This window comes from Stegostoma tigrinum, chromosome 11 (assembly GCF_030684315.1).
Source record: "Stegostoma tigrinum isolate sSteTig4 chromosome 11, sSteTig4.hap1, whole genome shotgun sequence".
In the NCBI taxonomy this organism is placed as follows: domain Eukaryota; kingdom Metazoa; phylum Chordata; class Chondrichthyes; order Orectolobiformes; family Stegostomatidae; genus Stegostoma; species Stegostoma tigrinum.
The window spans coordinates 45,278,688-45,301,158 of NC_081364.1; positions in this window are offsets into that span (position 1 = coordinate 45,278,688).

Consider the following 22,471-nt stretch of genomic DNA (forward strand, 5'->3'; position numbering starts at 1 on the left):
CCCCTCTCTCCCTATTTATTTCCGAACCCCCTTCCCCTCCCCCATTTCTGAAGAAGGGCCTAGGCCCGAAACATCAGTTTTCCTGCTCCTCTGATGCTGCTTGGCCTGCTGTGTTCATCAGCTCTATACCTTGTTATCTCAGATTCTCCAGCATTTGCAGTTCCTGCTATCTCTGCTTTGATTAACAGTTTTTCATTGATTAAAGCTTTTGTAGTGTGTCAGTTTCACTGAAGAAATTTTGCCTGCAATCCATACTCCTTGATGACCCTTGCTAACACAAGAAACCCGTGCAGTTTTGTGAAATAAGAAATCTAAAATTAAAAAGGCTCTTAATCCATATTTAATCGGTTCAATTGCTTCCCACTCAGAGCCCAAGAGAATTCTCCTTTGGGCTTGGAACCTGCATTGAGGAAATCTGAAAAGGGTGGGATGTTGCCAGCATCCCAGGACGATATTAATTTCAAGGGAATTATCTCCCCAAACCAAACATTCTACGCAAAGAAGTAGAAGTACAGATGTGAAAGAGGTGCTCAGCTAAATTATAAACCTTGATAGCAAAACTTCACTTATCCAAATGTAATTTAGACCCAGAAATTAACTTAAGACCTTTATTTCCTTTAAACACAATTGTTTTCCAGCTTTAAAAATTAATGCCAATTAAAATTTATTTCTATTGAAATAGAAAGATTTTGATGACTTCTCAGGAATTAAATGTGTGACAGATCTGAGCTTTGTTGAAAATACAAAATAAAATTCAGAAATATCCCTGACATAAAAGACATTGATGAATGTATCATCTGAAAGGATGAGCAAAGTAAACCCCCCGGAGATGATCAGAAATGGCAAAGGTACTGAAAGTATATTTTGTTTTACTTATGATTAAGGTGAATCAATAGGAAATTACATTAGTACAAGCAGTCAAAGATTACTTCTATCAGTCATGGCTCACTAGTAAAATTCTTCCCCTTAAGCTGTGAGTTCAAGCCCTCCTCCAGGGACTTGAGCACAGCAATCTAGGCTGTCACTCCACCACAGTACTATCTTTTGGAAGAGACCTGAAACTCAGATTCCACTCTCTCAGGTGACATAACATTTCCAATGCACTACTTAATGGAAGTTCAGCAGGGCTATGCCCTGTGCTCTGACTAATGTGTATGGCTGTCTCAGATTATCTGGATATTATTCCTCTGCAATTTATGGGAACTTGCTGTGTGAAAATTGGCTACCATGCTTCCTAAGTTACTACATTAAGTGCATTTCAAGAGTATTAATGAGCTTTACAGTCCTTTGAAATGTCCTGAAATTGTAAAATGACACCATCTAAATGCTAGTATTTTTATTTATATTTAGAAGGACGAAATTGCCCATACTAAACCCTCTTAGTGAAACTCCAGATACTCAAAGAAAATAAGAAGATAACAGAGACGTATATTTCTAAACATAATCCTTCAGTAGAACAGGGAGTGGGGCCAGAACATAATGAATTGCAACGGGATTTTTATCTTCTAAAAGGAAGATAGGGGGATATTTGGTGAAGATGGTGATGTAGTGATAATGCCACTAGGTCATTAAACCAAGTGGCTCAGGCTAATCCTCCAGAGACCTGGATTAATATCCCACCAGAGGCTGTTCAAATTTAAATTCAGTGATTAAGTCAAGAATTGTACAATCTGTTGTTAAAACCCATCTGTTTGACTCATGATCTTTTGGGAAGGAAGTCTGTCGTCCTTACCTGGTCTGATCTACATGTGGCTCCAGACCCACAGTAATGTGGTTTGTACTTAACTCCCTTGTGAAATGGTATGGCCAGCCACTCAGCTGAAGACCAAGAAATGCTTGCCCTCTCAGTAAAAACCCCGATCCTGAAAAAGATTAAAGAAGGAAAGGTTAATCTGGAATTGTAGTTTAACTTGGTAGGTAAGGTAACAAACCCTTGTTAAGGACATAACACATGTGGAGCTGAAGAACATAAAAACGAATTGTCAGAACTTGAATTTAATCATCGTGATTGTCTCCAAAATATCATGGTCATTAAGTACTTGAGGAACTAATGTGACCTCCCATCTCATACATTATCACTTGGAGATGATCTGGAAACACCATTATTAGAAGCCCATACTTACACAGTGTTAACTGAGTGTACTCAAATAATGGCCTCCTGGGATTTAGGCATGAAATCTCATTTTAATGCAGATAATGCAGTATAGTGGGGCCCATAGGGTTCAGTTTCAAGTAGTGATTGAGTTGGGTTGTGAGATCCAGAAGAAGAACAAGAGTGTCTTGGAGTCTGTACGACCAGGATTCAGTGACAAAGACCCAGGAATATTGGACAGAGTAATGTTGGAAATTGTGTAGGGATACTTTACATCTCAGTATATGGATCATGGACAGTAAGGGTTGGGGCAACTGAAAGCCAGAGATCTTAGAATTGGGAACAAAAACAAAGTTGCTGGAAAAGTTCAGCAGGTCTGGCAGCATCTGTGGAGGAGAAAGCAGAGTTAATGTTTCAAGTCCGGTGACCGTTCCTCAGAACTGATGGTGGCTGGGAAAACATCAGTTTATGTGTAGAAAATAGTGAGGTGGGTGGGGTAGGGAGTAAGCAATAGGATAGAGCCCAAAGAGAGAGAAAGGCAGTTGGACAGACAAAGGAGTTGTTAACAATCAGGCTGGGAGGATGAATAGTTGTTAATGAGGAGTGTTAGTGATTTAAAACAGGGGGTGTGTAGTGGCAGCCTATGTGGTAACAAGGCCTGGTGTGTGGGGTACTCCTACAGTGCTCCAGTGAAGCCTAGCACAAGCTGGAGGATCAACACCTCCTATTCCGCTTGGGGACCCTACAGCCCTCCTGATTCAATATTGAGTTCAATAATTTTAGGGCCTAAACTTCCCCATGTCCCAGCCCGTCACCTCACACACCAGGCCTGTTAGTAAGACTGAACATCGCTAGATATGTTGTCCTCCATATTTTATCATTTATACTTGTAAATCACCAACGCAATAACAGTTTATTAATGTTTCTTAGGTAACTGTTAAGTAGAAAACAAGTGAAATATGAACTATTGAGAAGAAAACATTGTGGAAAACTGAAAGAAAGATGTAGATTCTCCCTCATTCTTGGAACAGAGCATTTACCCCAGATTCAAGTAAAAAATGGTAAGGCTTCAATTAAATTAATTGTGGGAGGAATTTAAAGTTAGAGTGTTAACCATTTTACTATAACTTCAATCAAAGTAGCCTCCATGTTTAAATATGATCACAGAATGTATGGAAGTAGCTGCTAAAACATAGCAGGATTATATGCAAGCAACATTTACATTTTACTTTTTATCATCCTATGGCAATATCAGTACACTACTGAATATAATATTGCGACCTTTACTCTTTATCCTCTTTTAGGGAATAGTGAGCACCAGCTAAAAATTTCTGCTGCCATCATTCTTTACATCTTTTTTTAAAAACATGGCATTTTACCATCAGATCACTTACAACATTAAAGAAGTTTCAAGTGAACAATCTGGTTCCACAAATTCAAATTTTGTGTAGCTATTGGTTAATCTAAAATAAAGTCCAAAATTATTAATTTTTTGTCGGTAGACTAGGTTAACAGGAAGCATAATTATTGCTTGAATAGCCCAAATTACTTTCACGAAGGAGAGAGCAAAAATAGAGTCCTGTTGTCTTGTCTGTAGGCTCAGATCTTTTATTTCGGACACAAGGTTTCATTTGGGACTAGGGTTCCAGTTCACTTATAAAATAAGCATTAGTATGGATTGTTGAGTTGACAAGCTCTTTTATTTTCAAAGTTTTTAAGCAACTCTTTCAATATTATGGAGAATAAATCTGATAATGCTAAGAAATTCATCATGTGCAATGATTTATTCAGCAGTCAATTTAGGAATAATATGAAAAATAATTACATTGTGGGAGGTGTTTTTAAATAAAATTATCATGATGCATTTGATTCATGAGATAATAGGTCGCAGCCATTGGTTTGTCACAACCCACTGGCAAATAAAAATGTTCGAAGTTTTTATATTGAAAGCTTAACATGACATGGAATGAAAATACTGAAACAACAACTTTAATTGTTTTATAACTGTAGGCAGGATCATGAGATTAGACATTGAGATTACATAGATTAAGAACACACCCTAAAAAAATTTTGGGAAAAAAACTATATTTTCACGATATTAAATGTGAAAAATAATAATTGTATTATTATCTTGACCTGGATGTATCGCTCAGCTGCAGTAAGAGCCTCGGGATATTTCACTGCATTGAAAGCATTATATCATGATATTAGGTTTGAAGAATAATCATTGTATTATTATTTTGACCTGGATTTTTGACTCAGCCATAGTGAGCATATTTTATTACATTGAAAGCACAATATTAGCTATTGTTGTAATAAAGGTTACAAAAGCTGTACTGTACATTGATTCGATCTTATTTGTCCACCAAAAGCTACAGTTTCATCCATGTTAACATGTCATAAAATCCTACAACTACTTTCTAAAAAAATATTGGTAGCAGTCACCATGAGATCTTACAGGCTGTGACACAGAGGGTGCCGAACCTATATAGAACCCACTGAAGTTTGTGTTGTCTGACTGGTGATCAATTTTGGGAAAAATGAAAGGTGAAATGCTGTAATCACTGAAGGATTGTTAAGGTAAATGTGGTCATATTTTGACAAGTGTTGCAGTGCTGCTTCCCAATACATTGAAACAGCACATCATTGTTTGCTTGATAGAGTATCACAGAGGCAGAAAGAATAACATTCTGGAAAATATCCAATTTCGTTCCAAATGCAGCTTTAGCACAGTTCAGAACTGAACTATGTATTTTTACCTATAGAATATATGTGACAAGAAACAAACAGGTAGCTTGAAGACAAAATTAATCTTGATGTAACCAAAGCAAGATGGTTAATCTCCTTTTCTAACAAGAGCTGAGCAGGTTTTCACCTTCTCTGTCCATTTTATTATCAAGGCCCTTTGCAATGTTAGGTTCTGTTTGGTGGACTTGATAACATAGTTACATTTTAAACTGACTCCTTTAATTCTAAATAAAATTGAGCAGTTTGGAGAGGGAAATGTGATCTTTATTGAAATCTGCCAATGTGATCTGGTTCTATTTGGAACTGGGGCCCATATCAAAGCTTATTGAAAGTGAGGTGCAAATTTTAACATTTGAAAACACAGGAGATGTCAATTAAAGATAACAAACTGTGAAGCTGGATGAACACAGCAGGCCAAGCAGCATCTCAGGAGCATAAAAATCTTGCTTTGCTCAAGCTCTCAGATACAATTGGAAAGATTTGAGAAACTAGTCCCATAACAGATGAACTATTTTTAGGTTAATTACCAAATTGAAAGTTTGTGTGGACAAATCCCTTATTCAAAAACAATGGTTGTGGAGAATTAAAGACCAAAGAGTCTAAAATATGGAATTAGGAGTCTAATGGTGACCATGGAACCATCGCTAATCATCAGAAAAATCCATACAGTTCACTCATACCCTTCATGGAAGGCTATCTGCCGTCCTTACCCAGTCTAGCCTACATGTGACTCTAGATCGACAGCAATGTAGTTGACTTTTAACTTAGCTGGGGGCAATTAGGGAAGGGCAATGAATGCTCACATGGCCAGTGATACCCACCTCCTGTGAATAAATTTTTAAAAATTGTCAGAGAGCACTTTACTACCTGGTGTGAATTAAATTATTCACGTAAAATTGAGGGAAGGCATTTTGTTTAACAAGACACTGAAAAATTTACCATGATGGGGGAGGGAGAAGGGATCTTGCTAAAGCTGGGTATGGCTTAGGCTTTTATACTCTCTTCTGAGAGTGCAATGTAATATATAAATGTGGCAGAGGGAATTCAGTTACCTGAAGAAATGAACGAGAAATACCCTTTCTTTAGTTAGGTGTATTAGTTAACTACAAAGCAATGTTTAAATTGGTTATGATTTTGCTCTAACATTTAAAATATGAAATCTTGTCATATTTATACATTGAATTTACCACTAAGTACTTCATAGTTCTTTTTTTAAAAGTCCATCGGTTGGATGGGGCTCATAATAATTGTAAAAAAACTGGACATGAATGTTGTGTGTTATCTTTATGTTTACAGATCTAGAGAGATGTCCAGTAGAATTGCAGAAGATACTATTTATGCAGAGCTCAGCTACAGTTCACTCAAAAAATACCAAGATGTCACCTGAGGTACAGCTTTAAGAAGATGTGACAAAAGCAGCAGTGAAGCGCCAAGACAACAAATGAACAATAAAATAATTTCATTGTTATGTTCATAATTGATACAGCTATCAAGCAGACTGGTCCTTAAGGAACATGACTAAAATGCCGCATAGGTCACCAACCTGATACATTGTATATGAATGCCGAGGCTAAGTAGTGCAGTTCATGTACTGTGACAAAGTCATGGGGAAGGAGGCTATTAATATCTTACTTTCCTTAATGAGCCATAGTATATGTACTCAACAGCACAAAGACATCCACATTTCATTAACTCACTAAGCAAACAGGAATACCATGAACTTCAGTGTTCAATACTATAGGTAACCTGCGCTGAGTTTGCACCAATACTGCACTTGCTGAGTGTTACATAATCAAGACCACATTCAGCCAAAATGTATATTGTAATAAATACTATAATTCGACCGATTTCATGATGGATAACTTGGAGGACAGTGAAGAGGCTGTTTTTTGTTTATGTTTGCAAGATTAAGCTTTCATTCGATAGCCAGCGTCTTTTATTAATATGTTCAGCATTTAAAATTTTATTGATTAAAACTTCTTGTGAAAAACCTATTCATATAGATATATCTTTGGAAAAATCCATACTGTACATAACAAACAGTTTAGCAGAGAAGCTGGCAACTGAATTCAGAATGAATAATTGTATAGCTTGCAGTGCCAGATGAAAGCCGGATTGTGGATGAAGCAGATTCCTTTTGTTATAAGTGCTTTCAATGGACAAACTTAGATCAGAGTTCTTTGTCCTTCAGGCAGGACACTATGAATGTTGTAAAGAGTCAGGGAGAAAGCTTATTCAATAAGGTCATGACAGGTGACGTCTAGATTTGGTATAAAAGTCTGCATTGATAAATGGTAAAAGGAATGTATGAAGGAAGGAAGGAGCTGAATATTTTTCTGTTCATGGTAAAAATGAATTAGAATTGACTGCATTACCATTGATCTTGATTGCAAGATGATGTGGAAATGGGGGGAGAACAGAACCTGGAACAAACAATGGGACAATACTCACCAGAACAGTCTATCATGGTGGAATCAATAAAGGAAAGATCATGACATGGAAAGAAGTTGGAAGCTGAGGGCAAGGAAAGAAGTGACATCTGTACAGCTCTAACCCAACTGCTTGTATTACCTCCGCTCGGTTCGCAATAAACAACTGCACCTCCCGGTCGCAAACCATTTCCACTCCCCCTCCCATTCTTTAGATGACATGTCCATCATGGGCCTCCTGCAGTGCCACAATGATGCCACCCGAAGGTTGCAGGAACAGCAACTCATATTCTGCTTGGGAACCCTGCAGCCCAATGCTATCAATGTGGACTTCACCAGCTTCAAAATCTCCCCTTCCCCCACCGCATCCCAAAACCAGCCCAGTTCGTCCCCTCCCCCCATTGCACCACACAACCAACCCAACTCTTCCCCTCCACCCACTGCATCCCAAAACCAGTCCAACCTGTCTCTGCCTCCCTAACCTGTTCTTCCTCTCACCCATCCCTTCCTCCCAAGCTGCACCTCCATCTCCTACCAACTAACCTCATCCCACCTCCTTGACCTGTCCGTCTTCCCTGGACTGACCTATCCCCTCCCTACCTCCCCACTTATAGTCTCCCCTCCAGCTACCTTCTTTTCTCTCCATCTTCGGTCCGCCTCCCCCTCTCTCCCTATTTATTCCAGAACCCTCACCCCATCCCCCTCTCTGAAGAAGGGTCTAGGCCTGAAACGTCAGCTTTTGTGCTCCTGAGATGCTGCTTGGCCTGCTGTGTTCATCCAGCCTCACATTTCATTGCTTGTATTGAAATCTTTCTGGAGTTTTGTGTCTTTGAGAGATGTGCAATGTTATAACTGCAATGTTTCAACATACAGATATTTCTGCTATAACACACACTTCATTAGTGTGATTTGGCTGTAACGCAATTGATGAATAGTGGACACTATATAGATAATGCAAACTTTGCACTGTATTTTATAACGATTTCCCTACAACGAGATTTCCCTACAGCGTGATTTTCTACAGCATGAGATCTCACAAGAATGCAACTGTTGTGTTAGAGGATAAATACCTGTATTACTCCTTCTCAATAATCTCGGTTGGACAATCTCACAAGTGTTGGTCTATACTGCCAAATCCATAATGATTAAATGTAGAATGACTAAACAATATTTTCAAATAGCTACATTAAATCCATGTGCTTCTCCCTAAGGTAATGGCTTACCTTCACTGGTAGGTCTCATTTTTGGAAGATAGATCCACACAGCTCTTCCCTCTCATAATCTCATCACCCACCAATATATACATGATGCATTATCAACAAGAAAGGAGAAAATGTTACAAGAGCATGATCAGGCAACATGTAGACAGTTATCCCATCCTGAACCAAGACAAAACACACAAGTTTAAAGCTTCCATATGAGCATATGGATTCATGGGAAGAGCTGCCTAGATCATGAGATGTGATGTAAAGGCCAATGGCCAAGTCCTGCTAAGACATGGACAACAAATCCAAAATGCCCAATATCAACAATCCATCACACAGGGTGAAAACTCGGATGCTGAAGCTATCATGGCAGACAACGACTTCACACCTGCAACAAGCAATACATGTCCATCGACAATGAGAGATATCACACTGTAGCATGAAGATACACTATCAAGTGATGGTAGCTCAATGAAGCCTTGATCTGGTTGCATCAAAGCATTATTTAAATATGTAGTGACAATGCATCTATATGCATCCTTGGAGAGTGTTCCTATTCTTTGAAGGGAGAAAAGAGGAATGTTTTACTATGACATCGGTTTTAGGCCTCACAGGCACTATATGTTTAAGATAATTACATGACATCACTACATGTGGCATTCAGCACAAAAATACCCAATTTGCCTTCAATTTTTCTCTCTTTATGTAATGGATATAATTGTTCAGTTATATGTATATGAAGCAATATCAGTAAGCACAAAATCCAGACTATAGACTATAAACACAGACCACATTAGTCTGTGTTACTATAGCCATATAAATTATTGAAGTTTCCTTGTTAGTGAGAAATGAAATTAGATCAATAACAAGAAATGATATGGAGTTGCAAGGCATAGGATTGGTGGGTAGAGTTGAGGAATTGCAAATGAGGAAAAACCCTTATGGGTCAGCTAACAGTAGTCAGGATGTGGAGAAGAAAATAAATCAGGAGACAGAAAAGACACATAAGAAAGAAACTGTGACTATATCATGGAGGACTTCAACATGCAGGTGGATTGGGAAAATCAGGTTGGTAGCAGATCTTAGGGAAAGGAATTTGTAGAATTTCTACAAGATGGCTTTTCTTGGAGTGTCTTGTGGTAGAATTCTCTAGGGAACAGTCAATTCTGGATTTGGTACATGTAATCATAGAATCTCTACAGTGTGGAAACAGGCCATTTGGCCCAACAAATCCACACTGCCCCTTCAAAGAGCATCCTATCCAAGCCCATTCTGCTATCCCTGATTTACCCCTGTCTAACTCACTGGACACTATTCACGATTTAGTATGCCTAATCCACCTACCCTACACAACGTTAGACTGTGGGAGGAAACCGGAGCACCTGGAGGAAACCCACAGAGACACGGGGCAAATGTGCAAACTCCACGCAGACAGTCTCCCAAGGCTGGAATCGAACCTGACTCCCTGGCGCTGTGAGGCAGCAGTGCTAGCCATTGTGCCACCCCATAATGAGGCAGGCTTGAATAAGGAGCTTATGGTGAAGAAAAGGTGCAGAGGAGATTTACTAGGATGTTGCCTGATATGGAGGGAAGGTCTTACGAGGAAAAGCTGAGGGACTTGAGGCTGTTTTCGTTAGAGAGAAGAAGGTTGAGAGGTGACTTAATTGAAACATATAAAATAATCAGAGGGTTAAATAGGATGGATAGGGAGAGCCTGTTTCCTAGGATGGTGACGGCGAGCACGAGGGGGCATAGCTTTAAATTGAGGGGTGAAAGATATAAGACAGATGTCAGAGGTAGTTTCTTTACTCAGAGAGTAGTAAGGGAATGGAATGCTTTGCCTGCAATGGTAGTAGATTTGCCAACTTTAAGTACATTTAAGTTGTCATTGAACAAGCATATGGATGTACATGGAATAGTGTAGGTTAGATGGGCTTCACATTGGTATGACAGGTCGGCACAACATCGAGGGCCGAAGGGCCTGTACTGTGCTGTAATGTTCTATGTTCTATGTTCTAAGCCCCTCGAGTGCAGAGACCATAATGTGATAGACTTCACTGTGTAATTTTAGAGGAAGATGTTGGAATCAGATGTAACAACATTACAATTGAGTAAAGGTAACTACAAAGACTTCAGGAAGGGGCTGGACAGAATTGATAGGAATGGTAGCCTAACTGGGAAGATGGTGGATCAGCTATGGCCAGGGTTTTTGGGGGTAATTTGAGAGGCTAAGCAGAAATTCATCCCAAAAAGAAGAAACATTTTGATTTGAATTTCTGTAGTTACATGTACTGAGATGCAGTGAAAAGTATTGTTTTGCATGCTATGCAGGCAAATCTTACCATACAAACTGCATCAGAGTGGCAGAACAGAGTGCGGAATACAGTGCTACAGCCACAGAGAAGGTGCACAGAGAGAGATCAACATTAAGGCAGCTGAAATGAAGATAGTTGCAGAAAATATGGCATTGAATACAGGCCAGTCTCTATCAAGTGAGTTTTCACAGGAAACAACTTTATAAACAATTACTGCGTGTGAAATATAAGATATGTATTAATTTCAGCTTTTTAACAAATGTCTTGAATTTGAGTTTTCTCAATTCACATTTGGTGACTGTAAACTTTTGTGTGAAATTATCCTGCCTAGTTTCCACGCACAGCCAGCTATCTCCGTCTCGACCATGACCTCTGCCCAGTAACACCTGCTCCTCTGCCTGTTCTAACTTGATCTGTCCTAAACCTCCTGCGTTCAAGTTGCTTAGTAATAAAGGCTAACACATCCCAGAGGCAGATGTTCTCCAACAGGGCCTTGTCCCTGGAAAACAGTTCAGGAATACTGCCCTTGATACAGAATTGAAAAACTGCAGCATCGAAATAGCCATTAGCTTTAGGTCCTTCCAGCTGCTAAGCAACAAAATCAGTAGTCAGAAAAGCTCCGAGCCCAGTGTTTCAGGAGGCTGAAAAATTTTATATTAAAGTCCTCAACAAAGTGACATCAGGTAAACTGCATATTTATTCTGCGAATCTATGGTTGGCCACCCATTTGATTTCCTATCAGGTTCGGGATTACATTGGACCTCTAACACTTAATTGCTATGTCTGTTTTTCTTCCATGTGATGCAAATACAAGCATCACACTTATTCCTCCAGGATGTTTTGGAAAGCCAAGGGAAATGCAAAAGAGGGTTTTTATTCTTATTCAGACTTCGGTTTCCTCCTCTATGTGTTGAGGTGTAGAGTTTTTGCAAGTGTACATCTGTGAACATGGAAATGCCTGTCTGTACCTCTCACTGTTGAGTTTCCTATCACTGTTGTTCTTCCCCCTTGTGCAGCTGGGCTCTGGCTGCAGTCCCCAGAGAAGCCATTACTCTCCCCATTTTCCATCACAGAAAAGATGTTATTGAGTGAGATGTACTCTGGGGCTTTCCTGACTACCTACTGGCCTTTCTTCTTCTGACAGGTGATCACCCATACCTTTTATAACTGCACTTCTTTAAACATATGACCACATTTAAAAATCTGCTGTACCGGTAAATCTCAGCCTTCTGGATGTGCTGCAGTACTTCCTGCAGATAATCAATGTCTGTGAACTAAAACTGGTCAAACCAATTGCACCTCAGCAGATGTGGTCATCCAGATTGCTAGGAACATCTAAGACATCCTACATGCTGCGTGCCTTGCAACACACAGACTGAGTTCCTCTGTCATACCTTCAATTAAAGTATTTTACACTAACTTTAAGACAAGTATAAATTATTTAATCAGAGATAATGGGAACTGAGATCCTGGAGAATCCGAGATAAAAAAAGTGTGGAGCTGGATGAATACAGCAGGCCAAGCAGCATCTTAGGAGCACAAAAGCTTCTAAGATGCTGCTTGGCCTGCTGTGTTCATCCAGGTCTGCACTTTGTAATGTAAAATTATTTAAGTTTCTATTAAGAACAAATGCTAGATCTCTTACTTTGCCTTAATGTAGCTTTAAAGTGGAAAATAACAATTAACCAATAACCTGTCCATCAGCTCTCTACCTGCATTGATATCACTGGTGGGCTTCCTGTTAGAGTTACCTGTTGCTCTGACTGGCTTGATGATTTGCTTTTATGCCTGCTGGTTTTATCCTGCCAAACTCCTCTGAAATCTCTCATTATATCCCACTGATATTATGGATTTTATACCTCATAATTTTAGTGCTGTTTAAACTAAACTGACTGTTTATCTTCTGCACCCCTGTTAACAATTTCATCAAAATAAGATCATAAAAATGGACGACACTTTGTTTATACTACATATTAGACATGCAAGACATAATCACTACCCTGTCTCAAACAAAATATTGGAAACATAGCTTTCTTTCCTAACCCCAATTTAGCTAATACTGTAAATGGTTCCTAATCCATAAATATTATCCTTCTCTCCCTGCTTCAAAATAGAAAATTCAACCACAGCCCCTTTATGCTTGCAAACAGAAGCGCAGCACAGGCTCCTGGTCTCGAGGTGAAGCCCAGCATGGACCCATGTTAAAATCCAGTGGGGACTCTCCTGCTCATTCTGCTTTTATTTTCTTTCTCCCTTCCTCTGATTTAGAAGGAATGCAATGCTGAAGTTTTAACTTTATTTCTTGATTTTTCTAATTTATACCTAAGATTTTGTACCTGACAATCTTGTACTAAGATGGCGCAGGAAATGGCGACTTTGTACACTTTTCACCGTATTCATGAGTCCCTATACTCCAGTACATGTGGCAATAAAATCTAATTTCAATTCTAATTCTAACTACTGCTCTTTTTTTCAAACTCTTTGCATGTGCTGCCACCTTTCAAATACACGATCATCTATCCCACTCCATTAAGGTTTCCACCTCACTATGTCACTGAAATAGCCTAATCAAAGTTACAGATTACATCTTCTGTGGCTGTGACCATGTTACTCGATGTTTTTATCCTACTCAGCTTATGCAACATTTGATATAGGTGACCAAGTCCTCCTCCTCATACTTTACCTATCAATTTGCTCTGCCGTAACCGAGTTAAAATATTATTCTCATTGGATGATTCAGCAGTATCACAAAAGTCTACTTATTTAAACAGTGTGCTCCCAGACAGATGATCAAAAAAATAAATTGTGAAGTTGAATTGTAATATGCTTGAAAATATGCTGGTTGTCAGCATTAGGAACCATCAGGCATGTTATCCATTGCATTCAAACACAGACGACTAACTTGTCCCTTGATAGTTTTTGTTCATAGAAGCTTCATTTTTAAAATATATTATTTCAGTTTCATCATCTATTAAACAGTGTTATGTGGATTTTTTCAAACAGCAGAGTTAGAAGTCATGATACTTTACTTAAACCAATGATAGTCAGAAACGAAAAAGAAAAATTCCTAATGTTTTTGATTCATAGGAATTCAAGCTAACTGTTTCTTTCTGAAGTGCTTGTCTGAAGACTGACATGCTTCTAATCTATACGCCCCCTTCCTGGTGTATGGTTTGAATTAACAACATCTCTCAATATAATCAATGAAAATTTTCAGTCTTGGAGGAGACATGTAAATGAGAAAATGAAAAATTAAAGCAATGATAAATGACTTCCTTCCTGCTGGGCTGAAGCACTGGTTTTTGAGAATGGGGTTGTTTTGATATTCTGAGATGGCTGCCTTCAGAAAACTTCCAAATAAAGCAGCTGAAAAGATCTGCTCAAGCAATAAATTCACGATAGCAAAATTCATTGCTTTTCCTGAAATCTTTTGAGCTTGCCCTGTAAAATCAATGATAATGTGCTTGAGACTTTAGTCTAATGATAAATAATTGATTATTTGCTGATGAAAAATACCTTCCTTTCTCGATTGCTAAAATGTATCATATTTGTGTTTGCTACAAGTAAATTGTAGAGTGCTAATAGTCCAAGTTTGTTCTGAGTAAGGCTGTACATGCCAGAAGAATGGAACCATATGAATACCAAAAACAATAAATAAATAGTACAAATAAAAATAAATGAATATTGATGACCTGGTGGCAATTTCAGATACATGACTACAAGATAACCATGTATGGGACCTAAATATTCAAGGGTGTTTAACATTTTGGCAGGACAGGAATCCAGTAAAATGTCTGTGTAGCTGTTATTTAAGGATAACATTACAATGTATTCTGGCCTTGTTTCAAATGATTAAGATGTAGAATCAGTTTGAATAGAGATTAGAAATCGTGAAGATAAGAACTCACTTGGGAAAGTAGTTTTTAGGCACCTTATAATAGCTACACAGTATACTGTGTACAGAAAGAAATAATGGCTAATACAAGAAAGATGCTGTAATAATCATAGATGGCTTTAATGTTCACATAGGTGGACAAATCAGATTGGCAGAGGTAGCCTGGAAGATGAGCTCATAGAACTAAACTAGAAAGAGGTTAAACCAGAAAAAATTACAAGGATGCTACCTGGACTGGAAGGTTTAAGTTATAAGGAAGGGTTGGTTAGGCTGGGACTTTCCTCACCAGAGCGTAGAAAACTGAAGGTTTACCTTATAGAGATCTGTAAACTCATGAGAGGCATAGATAAGGTACGTAGTCAACAGTTTTTCCCCATGGTAGGGGAGTCTAAAATTAGGTTTTAGGTGAGAGTGGAGACATACAGAAGTGCCTAGAGTGGGAGCTTCTTTTGTACAGAAGATGGTGAGTGTCTTGAACGGTTTGCCAAAGGCAGTCGTGGAAGTGAATACAATTCAATAATTTAAGAAACATTTAGATGGGTATAAGGTTGTGATAGATATTGAGGGATATGGGCCAAATGCAGGCAAATGGGGCTACTATAAATTGTGAAAATTGGGCGTGTGGCCAAGTTGGGCTGAAGGGCCTGTGCCCATGCTATAGACCTCTATGAATCTATGAGAATATACTTCTGACTGTCTATTTATGTAGTATATTATAGTGCCATCCAAGAAAACTATTTTAAATGTGTTAATATTGAATGAGTCAGGATTAATTAACAACCTTACAATAAAAGTCCCTACACAACAGTAATGTAACATGACAAAATTATATATTCAACTTGTGAGAATGAGAAAAGTTGGTCGAAGCTTATTGTCTTAATTTCAAATAAAGGCAATTAGAAGAGCATGAAGAAAGTGTTGGCTCAAAATGAATTGGGGAAATAGGTCAATAGGTATGGCAGTAGAACAGCAGACAATTAGGAGATATTTCATAAATCTCTGTGACAAAATATTCCATTGAGAAATAAAGGCTCTATTAGAAGGATGGGTTTTCAATTGCTATGTAAATAAATGTAGAACAGTATCAAGCTTAAAGAGAAAATATAGAGTAGTAATGCAAGGATGAGTAGTAAGTCTGAAGGCTGAACAAGCATGTTTCTGGGAAAAATACTGGGATGACTGTTAAAACTAAAGGCTAATAAGTCTTATGGACTTAATGGCTTTCTTCCTAGTGTATTTTAAGTGGGGAACTATTCGAGCTCCTCTGGGGAGCAAGACGTGGCGCCAGTACAGTCATCAATGTGACGGAAGAAGAGGTGGGATTTAAGGCCTGTGTAGGTGCGGAAGAGGGACTGTTCCACGTAACCTACGAAGAGGTAGGCATAGCTTGGGCCCATGCAGGTACCCATGGCCACCCCCTTTGTAGGAAGTGGGAGGAATCGAAAGAGAAGTTGTTGAGGGTGAGGACGAGTTCGGCTAGGCGGATGAGGGTGTCGTTGGAGGGGGACTTGTCGGGCCTGCGGGACAGGAAGAAGCGGAGGGCCTTGAGGCCATCTGCATGTGGAATACAGGCGTATAGGGACTGGACGTCCATGGTGAACATGAGGTGTTGGGGGCCAGGGAATTGGAAGTTCTGGAGGAGGTGGAACCCTGTCCCCATCCTCCTCTCTGATGATGGGTCGAGGCCCGAAACGTCAGCTTTTGTGCTCATGAGATGCTGCTTGGCCTGCGGTGTTCATCCAGCTTCACACTTTGTTATCTTGAGAATGTTAACACATGGTTTGCACTTATAGTGATAATTTCTATCCATCAAAATTACTTGGTTTAACCCAGCCAAATTCACTTTTGGTATTTCAAGGCTGTTTTCTTTAAGTTTTGAATTTTTGGTCTGTATGCTTCAGAAACTAATTCATTTGCACTCAGAATAGAATTTCCTCATATCATCATAATCCATAAAAACTACCTCTAACAGTGAAACATAAACTTCCTGTGATCTATCTTTCCATTCAATTTACATTGGCAATGTGCAGTATTCCTTTGGTGAATTCATTTGTCTCACTATTTTCTCCAGTAGTATGGAAAACATACCCACATTTATTTTCTGATGTTTTAGTACATCTTATACAAGTTTAAACATTCCCTTACTGGATTTTTGACTTTGACCAGAACTTTCTTCATCAGAGCCTCCAACATCTGATGTATCTCTTTTTTAAATTTATCATTTTGAGCAAAAGTTTTTTTTCTCTCTGCCTCCCTTGACTCTCTAGTTCCAGATTTCTCATTCCAACTTTTTCATTCCAATTCCATTCTTTTCAATTCCAATTGTTTTTCTTTGCCTTCCTCTACATTTGTAATTCCACCTTCAGCTGTTGCAGTTTTCCTCGTTCAAACTACTTTAACTGTCGTTCAATATCAATTAACTCCAATGTCTCACTATGTAAAATACCAACACTCTTTTATATTTCAAACAAACCCAAATACTGTCCTTACAATATCTCTCCCTATTTAACTCTGACAGGCAATACTATTTCCATCTTATTGTTGCTAATTCCACAAACTCAGTTTTTGTCAGGTTTTGTAAATTGGTTAGACGTAATTCTCCTACCTGCAAGAAAGTTTTAGCAGCCTTTAATGGCATCCTATTTTCTAATAGAGAATCTATTTTCCTGGCCCTTTTATCTTTTACCACATTCAGTAACTCCACACTCAATCTTATATTGTTCTTGTTCTTAAATATCCCCAACAAAGAAACTGAAACATTGTTATAACTCACTTAGAAAAGTGCATTGATATCAAGCTGAACTACCAAAATGCCAAATTTATCTAACTGTCTGATTCAGCTTAAAAGAAACATACACCAGATCATTATAATTTACAAGAAAATATCTCTCTATTGTGGACCATAGAATCCCTACAACGTAGAAACAGACCCTTCGACCCAACTAGTCCACACCGCCCCTCAGAGCATCCCACCAAAACCCATGCCCCTATAACCCATCTAATCTACACATCCCTGAACAGGATGGACAAATTAGCATTGCCAATCCAGATAACTGGCACATCTTTGGACTGTGGGAGGAAACCAAAGCACCTGGACAAAACTCACACTGTCACGTGGAGAATGTACAAACTCCATGCAAACACCCAAGTGTGGAGTCAAATCTGGGTCCCTGGCGTTATGAGACAGTAGTGTTAACCACTGGGTCACTGTGCCACCTCTCTATTGTAATTTAACTGATTTTCTTAACCAATGGCAAAAAAAGATAAACAAAAAATTTTAAACTTTACAACTTATATTTTACCCCTTTTAAATATCCCCCCCATGCACACGCAGACACAGGAAATAAACAGACAAGACCAACATAATATTACTGGCAGAAAAAAAATCAGCAAAACACAGTTCTGGATTATTACTCCAAATCACGAAAACTGGAGAGTTTGATCTCACAATCCTTTCAATTGTTTGATAACACCGCAACGTTATCTCTAGGGTAATGACCTATCTTTACGGCACAGGTTGATTGTTTATCCCTGGGGGTCTTTCTTATCTCCTTTGGACTTTGGAGTTATTTCTTTCAACATCTCTGTATCCTACTGTTTCTATAGAGACTTAGAGAGAGAGCAGTTTTACAGACAAAGGTGGCAGAGAGAGAGAGAGAGATCTTGTTGTAAATCGCTTTTCTGGGTTTCTCCTTGCTTTCTGTTGGCATTTCCCTTACAGTGACAGTGTTAGGCTGCAGTTGGACCAATGTGAACCTACCTTGAACTATCCAGAACCCACAATAGATGGCTTATTATCACCAAAAAGTAATATTAGACTAAGGTTGAGAGTAGGGTGGTCCGAAATAAAGTTTCAGAGAAGCAAGATGGCACCAGCAAGCAAGAAGTTGGATTGAAGTGTGTCTACTTCAAAGCCAGGAACGTCCGGAATAAGGTGAGTGAACTTGCAGCATAGCTTAGTACCTGGGACTTCGATGTTGTCGCCATTTCGGAGACATGGATAGAGCAGGGACAGGAATGGTTGTTGCAGGTTCCGGGATTTAGATGTTTCAGTAAGAACAGAGAAGATAGTAAAAGGGGCGGAGGTGTGGCATTGTTGGTCAAGGGCAGTATTACAGTTGCAGAAAGGATGTTTGGGGACTCGTCAACTGAGGTAGTATGGGCTGAGGTGAGAAACAGGAAAGGAGAGGTCACCCTGTTGGGAGTTTTCTATAGGCCTCCGAATAGTTCCAGAGATGTAGAGGAAAGGATAGCAAAGATGATTCTCGATAGGAGTGAGAGAGACATGGTAATTGTCATGGGGGGCTTCAACTTTCCAAATATTGACTGGGAACACTATAGTTCGAGTACTATAGATGGGTCAGTTTTTGTCCAGAGTGTGCAGGAGGGCTTCCTGACACAGTATATAGATAGGCCAAAAGGGGCGAAGCCACGTTAGATTTAGTACTGGGTAATGAGCCCAGCCAGGTGTTAGATTTGGAAGTTGGTGAGCACTTTGGTGATAGCGATCACAACTCTGTTATGTTTACTTTAGTGATGGAAAGGGATAAGTATATACCACTGGGCATGAGTTATAGCTGGGGGAAAGGCAATTATGATGAGATTAGGCAAGATTTAGGGAGCATAGAATGGGGAAGGAAACTGCTGGGGATGGGCACCTTAGAAATGTGGAGTTTATTCAAGAAAAATCTCCTGTGTGTCCTAGATAAATATGTACCTGTCAGGCAGGGAGGAAGCTGTAGAGTGCGGGAGCTGTGGTTTACGAAGGAGGTGGAATCTCTGGTCAAGAGGAAGAAGAAGGCTTATGTTAGGATGAGATGTGAAGGCTCAGTTAGGGCGCTTGAGGGCTATGAGGTAGCCAGGAAAGACCTAAAGAGAGAGCTCAGAAGAGCCAGGAGGAGACATGAGAAGTTGTTGGTGGATAGGATCAGGGTAAACCCGAAGGCTTTCTATAGGTATTTAAGGAATAAAAGAATGACGAAAGTAAGATTAGGGCCAATCAAGGATAGTAGTGGTAAGTTGTGTGTGGAGTCAGATGAGATAGGGGAAGCGCTAAATGAATATTTTTCAACAGTATTCACTCTAGGAAACGACAATGTTGTCGAGGAGATTACTGAGATACAGGCTACTAGACTAGGTGGGATTGAGGTTCACAAGGAAGATGTATTAGAAATCCTTCAGAAGGTGAAGATAGATAAGTCCCCTGGGCCAGATGGGATTTATCCTTGGATCCTCTGGGAAGCCAGGGAGGAGATTGCTGAGCCTTTAGCATTGATTTTTAACTCATCATTGTCTACAGGAATAGTGCCAGATGACTGGAGGATAGCAAGTGTGGTTTCCCTGTTCAAGAAGGCGAGTAGAGACAACCCTGGTAATTATAGACCAGTGAGCCTTACCTCAGTTGTTGGTAAAGTGTTGGAAAAGGTTATAAGGGATAGGATTTATAATCATCTAGAAAAGAATAAATTGATTAGGGATAGTCAGCACGGTTTTGTGAAGGGAAGGTTGTGCCTCACAAACCTTGTTGAGTTCTTTGAGAAGGTGACCAAACAGGTAGATGAGAGTAAACCATTTGATGTGGTGTATATGGATTTCAGCAAGGCGTTCGATAAGGTTCCCCACAATAGGCTATTGTACAAAATGCGGAGGAATGGAATTGTGGGAGATCTAGCAGTTTGGATCGAAAATTGGCTTGCTGAAAGAAGATAGAGGGTGGTAGTTGATGGGAAATGTTCATCCTGGAGAGCAGTTTCTAGTGGTGTATGGCAAGGGTCGGTGTTAGGTCCACTGCTGTTTGTCATTTTTATAAATGACATGGATGAGGGCGTAGAAGGATGGGTTAGTAAATTTGCAGATGACACTAAGGTCGGTGGAGTTGTGGATAGTGATGAAGGATGCTGTAGGTTGCAGAGAGACGTAGATAAGCTGCAGAGATGGGCTGACAGGTGGCAATTAGTGTTTAATGCGGGCAAGTGTGAGGTGATGCACTTTGGTAGGAGTAACCAGAAGACAAAGTACAGGGCTAATGGTAAGATTCTTAGCAGTGTAGATGAGCAGAGAGATCTCGGTGTCCATGTACACAGATCCTTGAAAGTTGCCACCCAGGTTGCCAGGGCCGTTAAGAAGGCATACAGTGTTTTAGCTTTTATTAATAGAGGGATCGAGTTCCGGAACCAAGAGATTATGGGGAAGCTGTACAAAACTCTGGTGCGGCCGCACTTGGTGTATTGCGTACAGTTCTGGTCAACGCATTATGAGAAGGATGTGGAAGCTTTGGAAAGGGTGCAGAGGAGATTTACTAGGATGTTGCCTGGTATGGGGGGAAGGTCTTACGAGGAAAGGCTGAGGGACTTGAGGCTGTTTTTGTTAGAGAGAAGAAGGTTGAGAGGTGACTTAATTGAAACATATAAAATAATCAGAGGGTTAGATAGGGTGGATAGGGAGAGCCTTTTTCCTAGGATGGTGACGGCGAGCACGAGGGGGCATAGCTGTAAATTGAGGGGTGAAAGATATAGGACAGATGTCAGAGGTAGTTTCTTTACTCAGACAGTAGTAAGGGAATGGAACCCTTTGCCTGCAACGGTAGTAGATTCGCCAACTTTAAGTACATTTAAGTCGTCATTGGACAAGCATATGGACATACATGGAATAGTGTTGGTTAGATGGGCTTGAGATCGGTATGACAGGTGGGCACAACATGGAGGGCCGAAGGGCCTGTACTGTGCTGTAATGTTCTATGTTCTATGTTCCATGTTCTATGAATCTTCTCAAATTTTGAGAAGTTGTTGTGTTTCATGGAAGGTTCTGCTTTGCCAGGTCTAGCGAGCCGTCACCGTAAGTATACTTCCCGAAATACCTATTACTTACCATTGGCATCCCGCTTCTCTAACATTAGCCCAAATTTCTCTGCTCACTTTGGATGGAAATATTTGCTACTGCCAGAGTATTCCAGAATATCCTGTCATTGCTGGCGCCACTGCTGTCTTTCAGCCCTGTCTATGCAGCTAGTCTAATATGATTCTCCCACATTTTTCATGCTTACACCAGGACAAATCTTCCAGCAGCCTCAAATGTCTGCAGGTTCTATCTTTCCTGACCAGAAAATATGCTTCCACCTGCATCTGCTTGCTGTCTATTAGGTATTAGTCACTTCCTCTGCTGTTTGTGGCAATATTCTCTCTCTTCTTCACTGTCTCTCTGTCATCCCAAGGCCTCTAAGCCATTAAATCTGAGAGTCTGTAAATCTGGCTGTAACATTGCCAGCTGTTCATTTCTTTGTGTCCAGGTGTGAAAGCTGGTTTATGAGTTTCAGTGGAGCTTTACACAGGCCCGCAGTCCCCTGATAGGCAGTGAAATATTACGGTTATTCACTTTGTTATAATTTGTTTGGACAATGCCTACTTTGAAATGTATTCTTTTGTTCAAATCATTGCTAAATTACCAGCTTTGAGTTATAAATATTATTGGACTCATGAAGACCTTTCATATTCTTGCCAAATTCATTTGTTGTTCAGTTGCAATTGGACTTTGTTAACTGTGATGGGAGAAGATGGCTTATTTGATCATTTTGACAAATAACAAACAGTTACCTCCTTCTTCAGGGATTCATTATTTTTCTGGCAAGATACACCGTAATAATTCAAAAGTCTACAAGAGAAAATGAGGGATCAAATAATGGAGTTGAAAGGTTAACTGTTCCTTTATTTCAGCAAAGTGATGCCAGGCGTGGACAAGAATAAAATAAACTTATTTGTTATTTGCTGGATGTTTCATAATGACAATAGGGA